This window comes from Balaenoptera musculus, chromosome 9 (assembly GCF_009873245.2).
Source record: "Balaenoptera musculus isolate JJ_BM4_2016_0621 chromosome 9, mBalMus1.pri.v3, whole genome shotgun sequence".
Lineage (NCBI taxonomy): Eukaryota > Metazoa > Chordata > Mammalia > Artiodactyla > Balaenopteridae > Balaenoptera > Balaenoptera musculus.
Genome location: NC_045793.1, coordinates 100,798,180 through 100,809,386, shown reverse-complemented (window position 1 = coordinate 100,809,386; position 11,207 = coordinate 100,798,180). Strand labels below are relative to the sequence as shown.

Here is an 11,207-nt window from a genome sequence, read left to right as displayed (position 1 = left end):
TTTCTACTTCCTTTTGGTAGTCTAGAACGTAGTCTTCTAAACTTTTTACATAGATTTTTATAGTTTTTTTTTTTAAAGATGAGTGTGATCTTTTTTTAAAAAATTTATTTATTCATATTTATTTTTGGCTGTATTGGGTCTTCGTTTCTGTGCGAGGGCTTTCTCTAGTTGTGGCAAGCGGGGGCCACTCTTCATCGCGGTGCGCGGGCCTCTCACTATCGCGGCCTCTCTTGTTGCGGAGCACAGGCTCCAGACGCGCAGGCTCAGTAATTGTGGCTCACGGGCCTAGTTGCTCCGTGGCATGTGGGATCTTCCCAGACCAGGGCTCGAACCCGTGTCCCCTGCATTGGCAGGCAGATTCTCAACCAGTGCACCACCAGGGAAGCCCTATAGTTTTTTTATGTTGAAGTAATTTTAGATGTACTGAAGTCTTGCAAATAAAAGATACGAAAGTTGACGAATTGGACTTCATAAAAATGTAAAACTTTTGTGCTTCAAACAGCACCATCAAGAAAGCAAAAAGAATGAGAGAAAATACTTGCAAATCATATATTTGATAAGGATTCAGTATCCAGAATATATAAACTCTTACAAGTCAATAAAAAAGATAAACTGATTAAAAACTAGGCAAAGGATTTGAGTAGAAATTTCTTCAAAGAAGATATAGAAATGGCCAATAAGCACATAAAACAAAAAAAGCTCAACATCCTTAGTCATTACAAAAATGCAAATCAAGGCCACAATTAGATACTACTTCATACTCTCTTGGCTATGATCAAAAGGACAGATAGTAACAAGTGTTGGTGAGGATGTGGGGAAGTTGTAACCCTCACACTTCACTGGTGGGAATATAAAATGGTGCAGCTACTTTGGAAAATAGTTTGGCAGTTCCTTAAAAAGGTAAACAGAATTATATGGCCTGGCCATTCCATTCTTAGGTATATAACCAAGAGAAATTAAAACATGTCCACATAGAAACTTGTACACAAATATTTATAGCAGCATTTTTTATACTAGCCAAAAGGTCAAAATAACCCAAATGTTGAATGGATAAGCCAGATGTCATACAGCCACACAGTGGAATAATTTTGGCAATAAAAAGGAATGAAGTACTGATAATATGCTGTATCATGAATATATTCGATTTCTGGGGTTGCCATATCAAAGTACCAGAAACTGGGAGGCTTAACAGAAATTTATTGTCTCATAGTTTTGGAGGCTGGAAGTCTGAAATCAGGGTATTGGCAGGGTTGGCTGCTTCTGAGGGGTGTGAAGGAAAATCTTTTCCATGCCTGTCCTCTAGCTTCTGGTAGCCTCAGGCATTCTGTGGCTTGCAGATGGTGTTCTTCCTGTGTCTTGACCTTATCTTCCCTCTAAGTGTGTCTATCTCTGTGTCCAAATTTCCCCTCTTTATGAGGACTCAGTCCTTGGATTAGGGCCCACCACAGCTAATGACCTCATCTTTACTTGACATCTGCAGAGATCCAAATTTCAAATAAAGGCACATTCACAGGTACTGGGATTAGAACTTCAGCATCTTTTGGGGGTACACAATTCAACACATAACAATGGGTGAACCTCGAAAACGTTATGCTGAAAGAAAGAAGCCGGTTACAAAAAGCTTCCATTTCCATAGGATTCCATTTATATGAAAGGTCCAGAATAGGCAACTCTAGAGACAAAGTGTATTAGTAGTTGCCTAGGACTGAGGGAGGGCAGGATTGCTAGTGGGTAAATTATACGTCTGTAAAGTTGTTTGAAATATAACAATGCTCAGAGGTCTTGTATACCCTTCATCCAGCTTTTAATGTTAGTATATTATATAACTGTAATATAATTATTTAATTGAGAAAATTAACATCTATACAATACTCTTTACTAATTTACAGGCTCCATTTAAACTTCATTAGTTATCCAAACATGGATACCAAGGGGGAAAGGGGGATGGGATGAATTGGGAGATTGGGGTCAATATACACTATTGATACTATGTATAAAATAGATAAATAATGAGAACCTACTGTATAGCACAGGGAACTCTACTCAGTGCTCTGTGGTGACCTAAATGGGAAGGAAATCCAAAAAAGAGGGGATACATGTATACATATAGCTGATTCACTTTGCTATACAGTAGAAACTAACAACATTGTAAAGCAGCTATACTCCAATAAAAATTTTTAAAAATAAACAAAATAGTTCAATAAAAGATGGTTCTTAAAAAAAAATTATCCAAGCAATGTCTTTTTTTCTGGTTCAGGATCTGATTTAGTATCCCATGTTGCGTTGGTTTATCCTGTCGCCTTAGCCTCCTGGAATCTTAGACAATTTTTAGTTTTTCTTTGTCTTTGATAATCTTGACACTTGAAGAGTATGGGGAAATTATTTTGTAAGATGTCCCTCAGTTTGGGTTTTCTGATTGATGAGGTTAAGTTTATGCATTTTTGGCAAGATGATTACAGAAGTGATGTTGTGCCCTTCTTGGTGCATCATATTAGAGGTACGTGAAATTGGTAAGTCATTACTGGTTAAGTCTGATCATTCTGTTAAGTTGTTATTTATCAGATTTCTCCACTGTAAAGTTAAAATTTTTTCTTTTTAAATTAATAAGTAGCTTGTGGGGAGAAACTTTTAAGACTTTGCATTTACCTTATTTTTTAAATCAGAGTTTCATCCAGTAATTTTAGATTTCATTCTTGCTCACAGCAATTATTACTGTGGTATTTACCAAATGGTAATTTTCTATTTCCTGTTTTCTTTCTACCTTTGTTAAATGGAATTCTACTCTAAGGAAGAGCTGTCCTTTCCCCTCCATTTATTTATGGACAGTCCCTGACTTACAGTGGTTTGACTTATAATTTTTTGATTTTACGACAGTGGGAAAGCAATAGAAGTTGAGTAGAAACTGTACATCGAATTTTGAATTTTGATCTTTTCCTGAGCTAGTGATATGTAGTATGATACTGTCTTGTGATGCTGGGCAGTGGCAGTGAACCAGTCAGTCACGCAATCAGGGAGGTAAACAACCAATACACTTAGAACCATTCCGTACCCTTACAACCATTCTAGATTTTTACTTTCAGCGTAGTATTCAATAAAATACATGAGATATTCAGTAGTTTATTATAATATAGGTTTTGTGTTAGATGACTTTGTCCAACTTTAGGCTAACGTAAGTGTTCTGAGCACATTTAAGATAGGCTTGGCTAAGCTATGATGTTCCGTAAGTTAGGTGTATTAAATGCATTTTCAACTTATGATGGGTTTATCAGGACATAACCCCATCATATTTTGAAGATCTGTATTTATTTATTCAATTATTTTGTTTATAACAGTATGGACTCATGGATGTTTATTCTATCAGTTTTAATCCATTAGTATCATTTATTATGCTGCTCAAATTGTCCCAAATTTGGCCATTGAGAGCTTGTAGGGAGCCTCTAAGATGGCCTCCAACAATACCTACCTCCTAGTATTCAGGCCCTTTTTTAATCTTCTCTCCTTGAGTGTGGGCTGGATATAGTGACATTTCTAATGAATCGAAAAGGTGATGGGATGTCACTGCTGAGATTAGGGTTAAGTAAAAGACTGGCTTCTCTCTTGAGCAGACACTCTTGCTTTCTCATTCTCTTGTTCCCTTGCTCTTTCACTTCCTCACTGTGATGGAAACCAGCTGCCGTATTGTGAGCTGCCCTGTGGAGAGGCCCCTGTGCCAAGGAACTGAGAGAGGCCTCCTAGCAATAGCTAGTGAAAAACAGGCCCTCAGCCCAACACCCCACAAGAAACTGAATCCTGCCAACACCATAGGAATGAGCTTGGAAATTCATCCTTCCCTATTTAAGCCTTGGGATGATCCTGGCTGACAGCTTGACTGCAACCCCATGAAAAACCTTGAGCCAAGGGAATCTCTATTAGTTTGCTAGGACTGCTGTATATACCACAGGCTGGGTGCCTTAAAAAGCAGAAATATATTTTCTCACGGATCTGGAGGTCAGAAGTCCAAGATCAAGGTTCTGGCTGACTTGGTTTCCAGTGAGGGCTCTCTTCCTGGTGTGTAGATTGCCTCCTTCTCACTATATATTTACATGGTCTTTCCTTGGTGCATGTACGTAGGGAGTGGGGCTGCGTGAGGAGAACACTAGTTCTCTGGTGTGCCTTATAAGGACACTAGCCCTATTGGATCAAAGCCCAACATTATGACCTCATTTAACCTTAATTAGTTCCTTAGAGGCCCCATCTCCAAATACAGCCACACTTGGGGGTAGGGCTTCAAAATATGAATTTGGGGGGGAAATAAACAAGGGCCAGGAAAGAGGCAACTTAGCAAGACAGAAAACTTACAGACAGTAACTGCTTTACTGCAGCCAAACACCATGGAACAAAATGAGCCCTCATCCCCCTCAGCAAAGGTTAAGTGGGGAACCTAGACTTCCATGATTGTCTTGCTGGGATGATTTCAGAAAAGACCAAGAGAAGCTGGGATTGTCATGGCCACCCAATGATAATGAGACCTTTCCTCCTTCATAGTGTTCATGAAAGTCATGTAGGGAGCAGTTACGAGGCATTCTCCCCTCTTCCCCCCACCCCCCATGCCTCGTATTAGGGTTCTTCTGAGAAACTAGAGGGAGGTGGGAAGAGGAGATGAACCAGGAACACTAAGGGCAAGAGAAGATTGATATCAGCTCAAGCATTTGGGCTTGAGCTTTTGGTCTGTTCAGGCTCTCAATAGATTGGATGATACCCACCCACTTTGGGGAGGACCATCAGCTTTACTCAGTCCACCAATTCAAATGCTAACCTATTCTGGAAACACTCTCACAGCACATCCAGAAATAATCTTTAGCTATCAAGGCATTCTATAGCCCAATCAAATTGACATATAAAATTAATCATCAGGGCTTCCCTGGTGGCGCAGTGGTTGAGAGTCTGCCTGCCAATGCAGGGGACACGGGTTTGAGCCCTGGTCCGGGAAGATCCCACATGCCGCGGAGCAACTAGGCCCGTGCGCCACAATTACTGAGCCTGCATGTCTGGAGCTTGTGCTCCGCAACAAGAGAGGCCGCGATAGAGGCCCACGCACCGCGATGAAGAGTGGCCCCCGCTTGCCACAACTAGAGAAAGCCCTCGCACAGAAACGAAGACCCAACACAGCCAAAAATAAATAAATAAATAAAATTAATCATCATACCCTCCCAGCCAGGGTGATGGAATTTCACCCCCACTTGGCAGAATTGAGGTGGGGTCTTCCTTTCTGTGCTGATGTGATGTCAGAGGAGCCTGTAAAACAAGATTTAAATAGGATCTGAGTCTCAAAATATCCAGGGTACAACTGAAAATCACTCATTATACCAAGAACCAAGACTATCTTAACTTGAGAAAGACAAGATAATCATCAGACACCAAAGCAGAAATGACACAGAGATGGGAATTTTCTGACAAAGGTTTTAAAGCAGGCATGATAAAAATACTTTAATTAAAAATTCTGAAAATGTTTGAAACAGAAAACTAGAAAGTCTCAGCAAAGAAATACAAAATATAAAGAGGAACCAAATGGAAATTTTAAAAGTGAGTAATCAATAAAGGAAATAGTAAACTCACTAGATGGACTCAACAGCAGAGTGGAAATGATAGGGAAAGGATTTGTGAAAATAAAGATAAAACAATAGAAATTAACCAACAGAGAAAAATAGATTGGGAAAAAAAAAGTGAATGAGCCTCAGGGACCTGTGGCAGTATAACAAATGATCTAATATTTATCTCATCTGCATCCCAGAGGGAGAGGAGAAAGAGGGTGGGGTTGAAAACATATTTAAATAAATAATGACTGAAAAAAGATTTGGCAAAAGACATAAAGCTACAGATTCAAGAAGCTGAGCTAACCCAAAATAGGATGCACCCCCAAAAATATCATGCCAAGATACATCATAGTCAAAATTCTGAAAACTAAAGATGAAAAATCTTGAAAGCAGAAAGAAAAAAATAATACTTTACCTATAAGTAAAAAACAATTTGAATTACAGCAAGTTTCTTATCAGAAACCAAAGAGGCCAGAAAGAAGGGGCATGACATTTTCAAGTGCTGTAAACAACTATAACTAAGAATTCTATATGCAGTGAAAACATTCTTCAGCAATAAAGTGGATAGATGTCAAGACATTCTCAGATGAAGGAAAACAAGAAGGGTTTGTCACCAGTAGATCCACCCTATTTTTTTTTTAGAAGGGCTGAAGGAGGTTCTTGAACTGGAAAGGAAATGATAAAAGAAGAATTCTTGAAACATCAGGAAAGGAGATAGAACAATAGAAAGAGTAAAAATGTTTGTTAATACAATGGAATTTTTTCTCTTCTTAAGTTTTCTAAATTATATTTGGTGATTGAAGCAAAAATTGTAACATTGTCTATGGATCTCAAAGCATGTAGGGGAAATATTTAGGACAATTGTATTATAAATGACAGAGGGTAAAGAAACTGAAAGGATTGAAAGGTTTTTACACTTCACTCAAACTGGTGAAATCTTGACACCAGAGGACTGTGAAAAGTTGTGTGTGCATAATATAATACAACAACTAAATGTCTATACAAAGAGATACATTCAAAAGCACTATTGATAAAACAAAATGGAATTCTAAAAGAAAAAAAAAAAAGGTACAAGTAACCCAAAGGAAGGCAGAAGAAGAAAACAGAGGAAAGAAACAAAACAAAATGAAACAAAAAACCCTACTGAAGTCCTAGCATATCAATAATTACATTACATATAAATGAATATACCAACTAAAAGAGAAGGACAGAGTAGATAAAAGACAAGACCCTACTATATGCTCCCCACAAGAAACTCAGTTCAAAATTAATGGTATAGGTAGGTTGAAAGTAAAAAGATGGCAAAAGGTATGCAATGCAAACATTAATCAGAAAAAAGCTGTAGTGGCTACATTAATGTCAGATAAAGTAGACTCTAGAGCAAAGAAAATTACTAGGGTCAGAGAGGGGCAATTCATAATACTAAAAGGGTCAGGCTATCAAGAAGACATGGCAATCCTAAATTTCTATGTACCAAACAACAGAGCTGCAAAATACTTAAAGCAAAAATGGGCAGAACTGAGAGGAGAAATAGACAAACCCATGATTATAGTTGGAGACTTCAATGCCCCTCTTTCAATAATTGACTGAACTACATGGAAAATCAGCAAGGTTGTGTAATAACTCAACAGTACCATAAATTAACAGGATGCAGCACGCACACACACACACCACTTCACCCAACAACAGCAGAATACACATTCTTTTCAAGTTCCGTGGATAGTTTACCAAGATAGACCACTTACCATGATAGGGCCATAAAACAAACTTCAACATATTTAAAATAATTGAAAGCATACTGTGTGTGTTCTCACCACAAATGAACCAAGCTAAAAATCAGTAACAGAACGATAACAGGAAAATTTCCAAACTGTTGGAAACAAGTTGCTAAATAATCTTTAAGTCAAAGAGGAAGTCTCAAGGGAAATAAAAACAACACATTGAACTAAATGAAATTAAAACATACCAAGATGAGTGGGCTATAACTACCGCTAGAGAAAAATTTATAGCACCAAATTCTTACATTAGAAAAAAGGGAAAGTCTCAAGAAAATCATGTAAGCTCTCACTTTAGGATCCTATAAAAAGAAGAGCAGGGTAAACCCAGAGGTGCAGAAGTAGGGAAATAATGAAATTGAAAATAGAAAAACAATAGAGAGAGTAAACAAAAGACGGTTCTTTGAAAGGATCAATAATATTGCCAAATGACGCAAATTAGCAATATCAGAAATGAAGTGGGGTACCACTACAGATCTTGTAGATCTCAAAGGAGTAATAAGGAAATATAAATAATTTTACATACATAAATTCGACAACTAAAGTGAAATGGACTAATTCCTCAAAAATCATCCAATATGGAATACAAATTTTTTATAGTTCTATAAATATTAAAGAAATTGAGTTTTTAATTTAAAACCTCCCAAGAAGGGACTTCCCTGGCGGTCCAGTGGTTAAGACTCCATGCTTCCGGGCTTCCCTGGTGGCACAGTGGTTGAGAGTCTGCCTGCCGATGCAGGGGACACGGGTTCGAGCCCTGGTCTGGGAAGATCCCACATGCTGCGGAGCAACTAACCCCGTGCACCACAACTACTGAGCCTGTGTGTCTGGAGCCTGTGCTCCACAACGAGAGGCCGCGACAGTGAGAGGCCCGCACACCGCGATGAAGAGTGGCCCCCACTCTCCACAACTGGAGAAAGCCCTCACACAGAAACAAAGAACCAACACAGCCAAAAATAAATAAATTAATAAATAAATTAAAAAAAAAAAAAAAGACTCCATGCTTCCAATGCAAGGGGCGTGTATTCAATCCCTGGTCAGGGAACTAAGACCCCACATGCCATGCAGTGTGGCCAAATAAATAAATAAATAAATAGAAATAAAACATAAAAACTCCAAAGAAAGAATCAGATGTTTTCAGCAGAGAATTCTACCAAACATTAAAAGAAGAAGCAATTCTACACATTATCTACCAGAAAGCAGAAAAGGAGAAATTCCTCAACTCATTTTGTGAGGCCAATATTATTCTGATACCAAAACCATACAAAGACCATTCAAGAAAGGAAAACTGCAGATTAATATCTCTCATGAATACAGATGCAAAAATCCTCAATGAAACATTAACAAGTGGAATTCAGCAATACATAAAAAGAGCTTTGGGATTCTGGGAAGATAGAGTAGGAAGTGCCAGGAACCTTGTCTTCTTTCCTGGACAATTATACTGGCAGAATCTGCTTGATATAGCTATGTTGGAACTCTGGAGTCTATTCAGACTTGCAACTTCAAGGAGAAGGCTTGAACGGGAAATTGCAGTTAATTTTGGTCAATTTCAGCAATTGCTACCCATCCCCCACCCTCAGCTCTGAGACAGTCAGTTGTGCATTTGTACCAGGAGCAGCTTACTTGCAGCTTGCTGGCCCAAGGTGGGCAATGAGGACCCTTTCCTCCAAATATCAAGGACCTGTTTTCTGATTGTTGATTGCTGCTTCTGATAATGGAAGTACAGACATAGAAGTGGGCAGTCATTGCTGCACCACCCCTCCCATTGTTGCAAGCCCCAAGCCCTACAGCTGAAACAACTTCTAGGAGATTTAAAGAGCTGGCACTTTTCTCTCCATCTTTATTTATCTTTTTTCCTCATTTTGGGAGCCAGACATTTAAGGACTAGGACATTCAAAAGCAACCACATGTACAGATCACCATACATGTCTAAGGAAAAACATAGACTCAGACCTGATAAGACCTTAAGTTTATACCTCAGGCTGATCCCTGGGAAAGAGAGCATAAAACAATAAAAATACCAATAAAGTAAACAACAATGAAAGGAAACCCTTGACAATGGAACAATCTGATTTCCAAGCTTACTACATTGTTAGATTCAAATATTAAATTTTCAGGGAAAAAAAATTATAAGATGTGCAAAGAAACAGGAAAAAATTTTTTTCCATGCAAAGAAAAAAAAAATCAACAGAAACTGGTGAGAAAGGCCATATGGCAGACCGAATAGACAAAGAATTAAAAAAACCTGTCTTAAAGATTCTCAGAAAACTAAAGGAAGACACAGAGAAAGTCAAGATCATGATGTATGAACAAAATGGAACTATGAATAAAGAGAAAATATAAGAACACACCAAAAAGAGATTCTGGAGCTGAAAAGTACAATAACGTGAATGAAAAACTCACTAGATCCCAGTCAAAGGCAGATTTGAGTAGGAGAAGAAAGAATCAGTGAACAAGAAGATAAAACAATTGAAATTGTCAGGTCTGCAGAACAGAAAGAATAAAGATTGAAGGAAAGTGAACAAAGCCCAAGGAACCTGTGGAACATCTTCAAGAGTATCAACATGCATTGTGGGAGTCCCAGGAGAAGAGAGAGACAGACAGGAGCAAAGGGATTATTTGAGGAAATAATGCCTAAAAACTTCCCAAATTTGAAGAAAGACATGAACATAAACACTCAAGAACCTTAATGAACTCCTAATAAGATGAATTCAAAGAAGGTCACACTGAGACACAGAAACTGTTGAAAGCAAAAGAAAATCTTGAAAGCAGCAAAAGAAAAGTGATTCATCACATAAAAGTGATCTTCAGTAAGATTATCAGCAGATTTCTCACTTGCAACTTTGGAGGCCAGAGGTCAGTGGGCTGGTATATTCAAAGTGCCAAAAGAAAAACACTGAAAAGTGTCAATCAAGAATCCTAAATCTGCCCCAAACTGTCCTTAGAAGGGAGGGAGAAATTAAACCAAAAGCTGGCACAAGGAATAAATAATAAAGATTAGAACAGAGATGATGAATGAAATATAAATTAGAAAAATGATAGAGAAAATGAATGAAAACAAAACTTTTTTTTTTTTTTAAAAAGGAGGCTTCTGGGAAGATGGTGGAGCCAGAAGCACCAGGAATCTGTCTACCCAACTAGGCAAAAATTGCACCAGCAGAATCATCTGATGTAACTGTTTCGGAGCTCTGGAGTCTGTTGAACACAGGTAACTTTTAGGGGAACCCTTGGATGGTAAATTTCTGTCAATAATCAGCACTTGACACAGTAGCAGCTACCAATTCCCAACACACAATCACACGGAAGGCAGTTGTGACTGTGTTCCTGGAGCAACTTGCACCCAGCTTGTGAGAGTCAGGGTGGGCAACAAGTACCCTTTCTTTCAAATATCAGGGATCTGTTATATGATTGTTGATTGCTGCTTCTGATCACAGAGGTGCAGACAAATAGAGCTAGAGGGGAGCCATTGTTGTTGCACCTCCTCCCATTATTGCAAGCCCCTACCCCATCTGGCTCAAGTGTCTTTCAGGATATTTAAAGGGCCAGCACTCTTCACCCCCCTTCATTTTTTGCTTTTCCTGTTTTGGGAGACAGACATTAAAGACTAGACTATTAAAAAACAACTGCATATATGGGTAAAATTAGAAAGTGATTATGCATGCCTAAGAAAAGTCTCAGAAAAGACATAAGCCCTTAATTTTACACCTTAGGCTGATTCTCAGGACAGAGACAGCCTATGGCAATCAAAAACAAAAACAACAGCAAACCCTAGAGAAGGGGGAAAGAATCTGATTTCCAGAGCTACCACATTATTAGATTCAAATGTCCAGTATTCAACAAAAACATTACAAGGCATACA

The 11,207-nt window shown here is 38.4% G+C and overlaps 1 protein-coding gene across 3 annotated transcripts in view; it reads left to right on the top strand.

The window, feature by feature from the left end:
* LOC118900792 (up-regulator of cell proliferation) overlaps window positions 1–11,207 on the top strand; it is a 98,951-nt gene that overhangs the window by 1,266 nt on the left and 86,478 nt on the right. For 2 of the 3 annotated variants that reach the window (XR_005021225.1, XM_036863556.1), the window contains exon 2: window positions 10,433–10,556. The exons of the other annotated variant lie outside the window; for it this stretch is intronic. The gene's annotated coding sequence lies outside the window, so the exon portion shown is untranslated. The remainder of the gene's footprint in view (window positions 1–10,432; window positions 10,557–11,207) is intronic. 3 annotated transcript variants of the gene reach the window in all.